Below are 12,044 nucleotides of genomic sequence, written 5' to 3'. Positions count from 1 at the left end.
ATCATAGCACATACAGCCTCAGACTCCTGTGCTCAAGTGATCCTCCTGCCTCAGGATCCGGAGCAGCTGGGTGTACAGGTGCACACTACTACTCCTGCTCAGATCTTCATTTAAAAAAATTTTTTTAGAGACAGGGTCTCGCTCCATCACCTGGACTGAGGTACGGCAGCATGATCATAGCACCCTGCAGCCTCAAACTCTCAGGATCAAGTGATCCTCCTGCCTCAGACTCTTGGGTAGCTGGGATTAGAGGTGTACACCACCATGCCTGGCTTTTTTTTTTTTTTTTTTTTTGTAGAGACGATATATGTTTATCTGGGAATGTCTTAATTTCTCCCTCTTCCCTCTGCCCTCTGGCTGCCATAGATTCTGATGAGGAATTACTTGTGAATCTTATTGAGGATGGCTGTCTGCAATGAGTAGCTTCTCTCTTGCTGCTTCTTGCTACTTTCAAAATTGTGATTTTTTTTTTTTTTAAGACAGTCTCACTCTGTTGTCCAGGCTGGAGTGCAGTGGCACGATCTCAGCACACTGCAACCTCCACCTCACAGGTTCAAGCAATCCTCCTGCCTCAGTCTCCCAAGTAGCTGGGACTATAGGCGCCCACCATCATACCCAGATACTTTTTTTTTTGAGATGGATAATTTTTTTTTTTGAGATGGAGTCTCACTCTGTCACCCAGGCTGGAGTGCAGTGGCACAATCTTGGCTCACTACAACCTCCACCTCCTCAAGCAAGTTCAAGCAATTCCCTGCCTCAGCCTCTCAAGTAGCTGGGGTTACAGGTACCCACCACCACGCCCAGCTAATTTTTGTATTTTTAGTAGAGACAGGGTTTCACCATCTTGGCCAGGCTGGTCTTGAACTCCTGACCTTGTGATCCACCCACCTCGGCCTCCCAAAATGCTGGATTACAGGTGTGAGCCACCACACCCAGCCAATTTTTGTATTTTTAATAGAGATGGGATCTCACTATATTGCCCAGGCTGGTTTAGAACTCCAGACCTCAGGTGATCCACTGGACTTGGGCTCCCAAAGTGCTGGGATTACAGGCATCAGCCACAGCAACCGGCCATCGAAATTCTCTTTGGCTTTGACTTTCAATCGTTTGATTATAATGTGTCTAGGTGTGAAAGTCTTTGAGTTTATTCTGCTTGAAGTAAACAATGTTTTTAATAAAATATGAGACACTTTTGGCCACTTTTTTCTTCAAATGTTTTCCTCACCTTTCTCTGTCCCTTTCCTTTGGGGACTCCAATTTTGTGTATGTTGGTATGTTTGATGATGTCCTACAGATCTTAGTCTGTTCCTTTTTCTTCATTCTCTCCTTTCCCCCTTCCTCAAACTAGATCATCTCAGTTAACCTATCTTCAAGGTCACTCATTCTTTGCCTGCTCAAATCTGTTGTTGAGCTCCTCTAGTGAATTTTTCATTTCAGTTATTGTACTTTTCAACTCCAGAATTTCTACTTGGTTCTTTATTATAATTCCTATCTTTGTTGATATTCTGTTTGGTAAGTTATTCTTATACTTTCATTTAATTCTTTAGACACGGTTTTCTTTAGTTCTTTAAACTTTTTTTGAAATGGAGGTCTCACTATTTTGCCCAGGTTGGTCTCAAACTCCTACAATCCTCCCACTTCAGCCTCCTGAGTAGCTGGGACTACAGGTGCCCACCACAGTGCCTGGCTAAACATATTTGAAATAGCTGATTAAGTATTTTTTTCAAGTAGGTTCATTGTTTGGATTTCCTCAGGAACAGTTTTTATTGGTTGCTTTTTTTCCTGTGTATGGGCCATACTTTCTTTTTCCTTTTCATGTCTCATAATTTTTTTGAAAAATGGACATTTTGAATAACAAGATGTGGCAGCTCTAGAAATAGATTCTTCTCCCTCCTCAGGATTTGTTGTAATTACTGTTGTTTGCTTAGTGACTTTTCTGACTTAATTCTATGAAGTCTATATTCTGTGTTGTATATGGCTACTGAAGTCTTTTCTTGGTTAGCTTAGTGGTCAGCTAATGATTACACAGATTTCTGTCACCACCTGGAACCAGAAAGCCTTTGCCCAGGGGCTCTGTGTGCATGTTGGGGCGTGCCTTCCACAGTCAGCCTGGCAGTTGACAACTCTGCCCGAGCATTGACTTACTCTTTGGAAAAGGCCCTGGGTCTTACCCCACCTGAAAAGCTCACCCTCTCAAATAAATTAAAGATGAATCAGTAGGGGATCTATGCAAAGACACTAGAAGAAAAAAGGAGGAAAGGGGCCAGGTGTGGTGGCTTATGCCTATAATCCCAGAACTTTGAGGCGCTAAGAGGCAAGGATCACTTGAGCCCAGGAATTCGAGACCAGCCTGGCCGACATAAGGAAACATTGTTTCTACAAAATAAAAAATAAATTTAAAAAAAGAAAAAAGGAAGAAAGGAACAAGATAAATATGCAAAAACTGAAGAACACTTATTAGAAAATTTTTACCACTGAGCAGGTGAAAAATTCAAATAAGTATTTCATTTAAAATTTTTTAAAAAATAAACTTTTCCATAAAGCCAAAGCACAAATAAGAAACTAAGGTTGCCAGGCACGGTGGCTCACGACTGTAATTCCAGCACTTTGGGAGGCTGAGGCGGGTGGATTGCTTGAGGTCAGGAGATCGAGACCAGCCTGACCAACATGGTAAAACCCTGTCTCTACTAAAAATACAAAAATTAGCCAGGCATGGTGGCAAGTGCCTGTAATCCCAGCTACTTGGGAGCCTGAGGCAGGAGAATCACTTGAACCCTGGAGGTGGAGGTTGTAGTGAGCCAAGATCATGCCACTGCACTCCAGCCTGGGTGATAGAGCAAGACTCTGTCTCAGAAAAATAAAAAAGAAAGAAACTAAGGCCAGGCACGGTTGCTCATGCCTGTAATTCCAGTGCTTTGGGAGTCTGAGTGGGGAGGATCACCTGAGGCCAGGAGTTCAAGACCACCCTGGGCAACATAGTGAGACCCCCCCCCATCTCTACAAAAAATTAAGAATAGGCCAGGCCTAGTAGATTCTTGCCTGTAATCCTAGCACTTTGGGAGGCTAAGATGGGAGGATTGCTTGAATCCAGGAGTTCTACACCAGACTGGGCAAGATGGCAAGATCCCATCTCTACAAAAAATTTAAAAATTAGCTGGGCATGACATGCATCTGTGGTCCCAGCTACTCAGGAGGCTGAGTGAGGAAGATTGATTGAGCCTAGGAATTTGAGGCAGCAGTGAGCTATGGTCATGCCACTGCATTTCAGCCTGGGTGACAAAGAGGGACCCCATCTCTTAAAAAAAAATTTATACATATGTATTTTTTAAATGGCCAGGTGCAGTGGCTCACGCCTGTAATCCCAGCACTTTGGGAGGCTGAGGCAGGTGGATCACGAGGTCAGGAGTTCAAGTCCAGCCTGGCCAACATGGTGAAACCCCATCTCTACTAAAAAAAAATACAAAAATTAGCCAGCTCTGGTGGTGGGCACCTGTAATCCCTGCTACTTGGGAGGCTGAGGCAGGAGAATCACCTGAACCCAGGAGGCAGAGATTGCAGTGATCCGAGAAAGCACCACTGCACTCTAGTCGGGGCAAAAGAGTAAGACTCCATCTTGAAAAAAAAAATTTTTTTTAATTAAAATAAGCCAGGCATGGTGGTGCAGGCCTGCAGTCCTGGCTACTTGGAGTCTGAGACAGGAGGATCTCTCGAGCCCAGGAGTGCTAGGCTGTAGTGAGCTAGGATTGTGCCACTGCATTTCAGCCTGGGTGACAGAGTGAGACTGTGTCTCAAAAAAGAGAGACAGAAAGAGCTGGCAAAACCCAGGAAATACGTGGAAGAGAAAAATTAAAGCAGCACAGCGGAGAAGAGAAAATGGAAAGTATCACAGGAAAAGCAGATGCCACCAAAAACACAGAGAGGACTGTAACAAGGTGAGTGAGCAAATGGAAAGGAGATCGTTAAATGGGAAGTTTACCCTATAAGCTCTTCTTCCTAGATAGCTAAAAGGAAATGACATATGGCAAATGGACAAGATCGCTAATCGATACGCAGTTGTAGTTCCTAAGGAAACAAAGGAACAAACTTGAAGAGAGAATCCTGAAACTGTTTCCAGCACTAAGAAAACAGGATTATGCATCTTCCAAGGCCATGTCCCAGTAAAAGTGGATATAGACAGTCAACATTTCCAAATGAACTGACTTTCAAAGATAAGGATACAATTCTTTGAACTGACAGGCTAACAGACCAAATCACCTGTAAGAAGAAAAGAATGTGCGGGGCTCACCCATCTCTGCAACTGCGACCCAATGTTATAGGACAGCGGAGCAAACAACACCTAGAAATCCTGAAAGATGCAAATGTAACCCAAGACGTTTATACCCAGCCCAAACATTTCTGAACTGGCAAAACTCAAGGAATGTTGCTCTTGTGAGCTCCTCCTGAGGAAAATATTCAAAGGTGAAGCTCAGCCATCCAGGATGGGAAGCCCAAGCTAATAGTCTGGCACAGTAGAGCTGAGCAAGGGCTCCCACGCCTGCGCTCAGCATAGAACTCACACCTTTCATACCCTGGGGGACCATTCCAATGCCCCCTTCTCTATACAAGAAATGATTTTCAGCTAATAATCATGTTCTCAGTAATAATTATTTTCTTCTTCATTATTTAATTTTAAAACAAAAGATTAACTTCAAATTTTAAAAATATTATTCAATCAAATGAAAGATCTCACGTACCCATTAAAATTTATACTGATTTAAAAAAACTACACCTTAGGCTGACATTCTATTTTGCTGTTTTAAATTCAAAAAACAGCCGAATTTATGGATTTGGGATGGGATTACAGGCATGGCAGCAGGCACCTGTAATCCCATCTATTCAAGAGGCTAGGGCAGGCCAGGTGCGGTGGCTCATGCCCGTAATCCCAACACTTTGGGAGGCCGAGGCGGGTGGATCATTTGAGGTCAGGAGTTCGAGACCAGCCTGGCCAACATGGCGAAACCCTGTCTCTACTAAAAATACAAAAATTAGCTGGGCGTGGTGGTGGACACCTGTATTCCCAGCTACTCAGGAGGTCTAGACACAAGAATCACTTGAACCCAGGAGGTGGAGGTTGCAGTGAGCTGGGATTCCTTCATTGCACTCCAGCCTGGCGACAAAGCAAGACTCCGTCTCAAAAAAGAAAAGAAGAAAGAGAGAGAGAGAGAGAAAGAAAGAAAGAAAGAAAGAAAGAAAGAAAGAAAGAAAGAAAGAAAGAAAGAAAGAAAGAAAGAGAAAGAAACTCAACAATGACCAAAGCAATTATATAAAACTTAGATCCTAACAAAAGATTTTGAGAGAGGAACATTTTATCACCAACATTGTTTAGCATTGCCAGCACAGGGTTTTACGATAAAGAGACGGGCTAATCAGTTGCATTATTGTTTTTAGAGACGGGCTAATCAGTTGCATTATTGTTTTTAGGTTCTCTGCAGACCTGGGCTCTCGCCTATTGCCAGCACCTGGGGCTGACCCACCTGCTGCCCTGCCCTTAGTGCCCCCACCCCCACCTTCACCCCCATATGACATATGTGATCTTAAGGTTCACATCACTTTTTTAGGTGATGAGATCTCTTGGCTGAGATGGTAGAAAATCAACTCCAGCATAAGGAGCAGGCAGGGGTGCCCTAAGGCGAGGGAGGGAGATGAAGTGGAATGGGGGCAGAGGGGAGAGGGGAGAGGAGTGGAGGTGAGGGCCAAGCTGAGGCTGTAGCCTGGTGAAGGGGAAGAGGACTGGAAGGGTGATGAAGAAGATACCCTTGGTTCCCTTGGGCTGGAGATTGGGCTTTCGTGGCTGAGTCACAGGGCTGGGGCCTGCAGGGGCTCAGCCACCCTGCCGTGCCCTGCGGATAAGAGGAAGGGAATAGTTCAGGCGGGAGGTAATCCAGTAAAGACTTGCCTGATGGCTAGAACCAGATAATAACAGCAACCAATCTTGGAGACGCAAGTAGATCCTCTCCTCCTGCTCCCCCTCCCCCTCCCCCATCCCCATCCGCTCCTCCTCCTCTTGCTTCATACCCTCCTCCTCCCCAGCTCTTAAACATGGTCCTGGGCCCCTGCTCCAGGCCACCCAGTCCTCCTCCACCCTCCTGCCCGCGTTCCCTGACCCTGGAACTCACCCCTCCAGATGGCGTCCTCAAGGTGGAGAGGTGGGGTGGGAGTGCTTCTGCTTGGAGGTGATGCCATCCAGGTGCAGACAGACATGGACGCACCTGCAGGGGAGAAACCGTTGTCACTGGCCAGCCCCGAGACCCACACAGGAGCAAGCAACAACGTCTGGAGGACACTGGAACTGAACAACCATGAATAAGAGCACAAAGGTCAGGGCTCAGAAGAGAAATGACAGGGACAGGACACCACCAGAGAAGGCAGAACAAGACCTCAGACGGACAGTCCTGAGGAAATTTCACCTGTCAGGAGAAGCTTGTGGTTTGCACATGAGCTGAAAGGCATCGGTGTTTGAGAACAGGGCTGGGAAACAACACAGAAGAGGTGCCCGCCTGCCAGCCAACCAGAGTGCAGTTGTTTTGGATTCTGAATCCCTGGTTTTCCTGGGGCACCTTGGGAGCCTCTAATGAGAATCGGTGCATTTGCCATTTTCTTCTCGGGACCATTCTTTTCCACAAAGAGTAAAAGATCTGAAGTGATTCAACATCAGGCTCTGCAGAAATGTTTTAAAAAATAAGTTATGTAAAAATGTCATTTTATTAACAGAAGGGCAAAAGTTATGATATATTTTGAAGAAATCAAGCTACAGAGGGAGAATTTATCAAAGAGGTCATTTTACCTACAATCAGAAGGATATGAAGCAAACATGACAGAAAATCTGCCCCTGATTTGGGGGAACCGAGGAAGAAAAGAATGTAAAGAAGGCATGGCTCAGTGGCTCACGCCTGTAATCCCAGAACTTTGGGAGGCCGAAGTGGGTGGATCACTTGAGGTCAGGAGTTCCAGACCAGCCTGGCCAACATGGCAAAATCCCGTCCCTACTAAAAATACAAAAATTAGCTAGGCCTTCTGGCACACACCTGTAATCCTAGCTACTGGGAGGCTGAGGCACGAGAATCACGTGAACCAACCCGGGAGGCGGAAGCTGCAGTGAGCCAAGATCGCGCCACTGCACTCCAGCCTGGGCGACAGAGTGAGACCCTGTCTCCAGAAAAAAAGAAGACATGGAAAGCCAGTACTTCATGAAAAGATTATAATAAGAAATTTAGTAAAGCTTTAGGAAGGAAAAGAGAAACGCTTAATGAACCCCAAAACCAAGCAGAGAGAAGATTAAGTCTGAACACCTTAAAATTCAAGAAAACAAAACAGACTTAAGAGAACAAAACAGTTACTACAGGAAGTGAAAGATGAGTGAGCGACATTCTAAGCCTTCCTACTTCTCCAGAAGCCTTCATGCAGGAGTTCTCGCTGCCTGTGCATTGAAGTCACCTGGAGGGGCTTGAAAAAAACACTGATGCTGGGCCCCACCCCCAGAGTTCCTTGGCTAAGTGGTCTGAGGGGCACTTGATCACTGGGATTTTAAATGCTTCCCAGGTGATTCTAACAGGCAGCCAGGATTAAGCTGGAAGAAATAAAGTGGAGAGGGAGGAAAAAAACGATCACTCAAGAACAAAATACTGGTTAAGAAATGTTGTACTTAAACTGGCCAGATGCAGTGGCTGACACCTGTAATCCTAGCACTTTGGGAGGCTGAGATGGGAGGATTGCTTGAGGCCAGGTGTTCCAGACCAGCCTGGTCAACATAACAAGACCCCATCTCTATACAAAAATTAAAAATGGCCCAGCACACTGGCTCACGCCTGTAATCCCAGCACTTTGGAAGGCCAAGGCGGGTAGATCACTTGAGATCAGGGGTTCAAGACCAGCCTGGCCAACATGGTGAAACCCCTATCTCTACTAAAAATATAAAAATTAGCTGGGCATGGTGGTGGGCACCTGTCATCCTAGCTACTGGGGAGGCTGAGGCTGGAGAATCACTTGAACCCGGGAGGCAGAGGTTGCAGTGAGCCGAGATCATGCCTCTGCACTCCAGCCTGGGCAACAGGGCAAGACTCCACCTCAAATAAAAATAAAAATAAAGTTGTACTTGAAAAAAACTCAAATGTCCATCAACAGGAGAATGGATAGCCAAACTGAGGCATATCCCCCCAGTGGAATACCACTCAGCAATACAAAATGCTCCTATATAGACAACAAGGATAAATCTTTAAAAACATTATGCTGGCCAGGCACGGTGACTCATGCCTGTAATCCCAGCACTTTGGGAGGCCCAGACAGGCGGATCACCTGAGGTCAAGAGTTCGTAGACCAGCCTGGCCAACATGGTGAAACTCCATCTCTACTAAAAATACAAAAATTAGCCAGGCATGGTGGCAGGTGCCTATAATCCCAGCTACTCGGGAGGCTGAGGCAGGAGAATCGCTTGAACCCAAAAGGCGGAGGTTGCAGTGAGCTGAGATCGTGCCACTGCACTCCAGCCTGGGAGCCAGAGTGAGAGTCTGTCTCAAAAAAATTAATAAATAATTTAAAAATAAAAATAAAAACACTGTACTTGAAAAAGAGGCCATTTCGAATGCAAACTGAGTGGTGAGGTGTGAGTTGGACAAGAGCAGGCATCACACACAAAGCATTTGGCCACCATGGAAGTGGAGAAGGACCCTTAAACACTGCATCAGCAGAGGAGGGGCTGAGCACGAGGCACCAACTCCAGAGAGAATGAATAAGAGGACAGAGTGGAGCAGGCAGGAGCTTTTAGCTGCAGAGGAACCAAAAAACTAAGCATAGTGTTTCAGAACAGGAAGGAAAATTACAGGAGGGACAGAGAGAGAGAGATAAGTCTAATGAAACTGATTGTTCTTCATGATCAGTGAGTCCATGACAATATGTGTGTTGCTGTTGCTACCAAAAGAACACTTGTTGGACAGAAGCAGCAAGCTGCCAGCCTGGGACAGAAATTAATGTAAGTAAAACCAAAGATGACGAAGCTTCTAACACCAGCGACTGTAAAACCAATTCCAGAAAGACAAGATTATGAAATCCTACTATATTTCAGGAAAACTCTACAAAAACAGATGGCAGATTTTTGCAAGACAGGCCAAGATGGCTGACAGCATTCTAGGCAAGAGGAACAGGAAAGAAGAGATGGGCCAGCACAAGTTAAAGCTGCACACATTAGGCCGGGCGTGGTGGCTCATGCCTGTAATCCCAACACTTTGGGAGGCCAAGGCCGGTGGATCACCTGAGGTCAGGAGTTCGAGACCAGCCTAGCCAAAATGGTGAAACCCCGTCTCTACTAAAAATACAAAAAATTAGCCAGGCGTGGTGGCGGGCACCTGTAATCCCAGCTACTCAGGAGGCTGAGGCAGGAGAATCGCTTGAACCTAAAAGGCAGAGGTTGCAGTGAGCCGAGATCACGCCACTGCACTCCAGACTGGGTGATAGAGTGAGACTTGGTCTCAAAAAAAAAAAAAAAAATGTTGCACACATTACTTTCATTCATAATCATTAGCCAGAACTTAACGCTTTGGCCATATCAAGCTGCAAGGGAAACTGGAAGTATGGTCTATACTATGAGGAGCCATGTGTCTATAAAAAAAATCTGGCATCTGTCACAAAAAAAATTAAAGCTAATAAAAGAGTTCAGCAAAATTGCAGGATACGAGATAAATACACAAAAATTGGCTGTATTTTACCTGGGCATGGTGGTTTATGTGAGTAGTCCCAGCTACCAGGGAGGCTGAGGCAAGAGAACTGCTTGAGCAAGAGAATTGCTGAGCCCAGGAGTTTGAGGCTAGCCTGGGCAACATAGCAAGATTCTGTCTCTTAAAAAGAAAAAAACGTTGTATGTTTATACATTAGCAATGGACAATACGAATGAAAATAAAATTTTAAGAACAGTTTCATTCACTATAGCATCAAAATCATAAAATACTTAGGGGTAAGTTTAACAAAAGAAGTGCAAGACAGGTGCACTGAAAATTACAAAGCATTATCCAAAAAATTACAGAAGACCTAAATAAATAGACAAATAAATGAATAAAAAGACCTAAATAAATGGAAAAATTTTGTGTTCATGAATTGGAAGACTTAATATTGTTAAGACGTCAATACTCCCCAAATCACTCTACAACTCAATATAATCATTATCAGAATTCCACCTGCTTTTTTGTATGTGTGAAAATGGACAAGCTGATTCTAAAATTCATATGGAGGCCAGGCATGGTGGTTCATGCCTGTAATCCCAGCATTTTGGGAGGCCGAGGCAGGCAGATCACTTGCAGTTAGGAGTTTGAGACCAGCCTGGCCAACATGATGAAACTGTATCTCTACTAAAAATACAAAAATTAGCTGGGTGTGGTGGTACATAACTATAATCTCAGCTACTCGAGAGGCTGAGGCACGAGAATCCTTTAAGCCCTGGAGGCAGAGGTTGTAGTAAGCTGAGAACATGCCACTGCACTCCAGCCTAGACAGCAGAACAAGACTCTGTCACACAAAAAAATAAATTAAATTAAATTCATATGGAAATCCAAGAGACCCTGAATAGCCAAAGTCTTCATGAAAAAGAAGAACAAAGTTGGAAGACTCATACTTCTGCTTTCAAAACTTACTACAAAGCTCTAATAATCAAAACTGTGTGGTACTGACATAAGGATAAACATATAGATCAAATAGAACTGAATCCAGAAATGAACCCATATATCTATGGTCAACTGATTTTTGACAAGGGCGCCAAGACCATTCAATGAGGAAAACAGTCTTCAACTAACAGTGCTAGGATAACTGGATATCTGTGTGCCAAAAGAATGAAGTTGGGCCCCTACCTCATACAAAAGTTAGGTCAAAATGAGTCAAAGACCTAGACGTGAGAACCAAAACTATGAACCTATTAGAAGAAAACATAGGAGTAAATCTTTATGACGTTGGAGTAGGCAATTAACAAAATTCTATGATTAGAATCTCACCATCTCCTGCAGCGTAGGAATCCAGCAAGTGTGGATGCAGCTGAGGAAGGAAACTGGCTAGTTGGAAGTTAGGAAGAGGGAGCGTTACTTTCAACTGTATATTCATTTTTATCTTTTGAATGTTTTACCATTTGCATATAATACCGATTCAAAAAATACAAGTTAAATTAAAAGAAAGAAAGAAACAGATGGCAGGCCAAATTTGGCCCCAGGGCTATACTTTGCTGAGTCCTGCTCTAAGCCAAAGTGGCTCCTTTGGCCCACCACTAAAATCAGCAGAACACTTTACCCCCAATCATGATGAATCTGTAGTTCTAGAATGTTGTGTTAATTAGGACAGGCCAGATTTATCTCCACCCTCTGACTTGCTTAGGCCTTACTAAGGAATCTAAAGTCCTTGCCACTACCTGCTCATCAGTTCCAAAGAAAACACTATCATTCATGCAATGATGTTCTGTGAGATAGTAAAATGATTAAAACCTCTGCAGACTAGATTATGGGCGAACAAGAGGGTTATCAACCTTGAGGCAAGACTGCGAAGGTATACTGTTGGGCCTATCAGATGAAATTAGAAGGCTTTTGTTAACTTTTGCAAATTGTTATTGAGAAAAAAATCATTTGCCAGATCAAGAGTGGTATATCAAGGGATGCGGGAATATGCTGATTTGCTCCAAAAAGATATCACATCTGGCACAGCAGCTACAGTTGGAGTCACTATCTGATTATGTTTACAATAAATTACAGAAATTCTCTAAAAGCCTTCTGCCTTCTGCACAAGCCAAACAAGTGAGATAAATGAGGGAATGAGGCCGGGTGTGAGGCCAGGTGTGGCGGGTCTTTATCCCAGCACTTCGGGAGGCCAAGATGGGAGAATCACAAGTCCAGGAGTTCGAGACCAGCCTGGGCAACAGAGCAAGAACCCTGTTTGTACACACGTACAAAAATTAGCTGGGCATGGTGGCATGCACTTGTAGTCCCAGTACTCAAGAGGCTGAGGTGGGAGGGTGGCTTGAACCTACAAGTTCAAGGCTTCAG

General features: G+C 44.4%; 1 long non-coding RNA gene across 1 annotated transcript in view; it reads right to left on the bottom strand.

The window, feature by feature from the left end:
- The window catches only part of LOC131382105 (uncharacterized), a 53,897-nt gene extending 42,785 nt beyond the window's left edge, over positions 1-11,112 (bottom strand). The window contains exons 1-2 of the long non-coding RNA XR_009211272.1: positions 11,010-11,112; positions 6,156-6,248 (exon numbers count right to left, since the gene is read on the bottom strand). This is a non-coding gene — a long non-coding RNA (uncharacterized LOC131382105). The remainder of the gene's footprint in view (positions 1-6,155; positions 6,249-11,009) is intronic.
- Between the last annotated feature and the right edge of the window lie 932 nt (positions 11,113-12,044).

The sequence above is a fragment of the Hylobates moloch genome, unplaced genomic scaffold, assembly GCF_009828535.3.
Source record: "Hylobates moloch isolate HMO894 unplaced genomic scaffold, HMol_V3 SCAFFOLD_20, whole genome shotgun sequence".
Classification (NCBI taxonomy): Eukaryota; Metazoa; Chordata; class Mammalia; order Primates; family Hylobatidae; genus Hylobates; species Hylobates moloch.
Note: the sequence above shows the minus strand (reverse complement) of the source record. Positions and strands in the feature narration are given on the sequence as shown.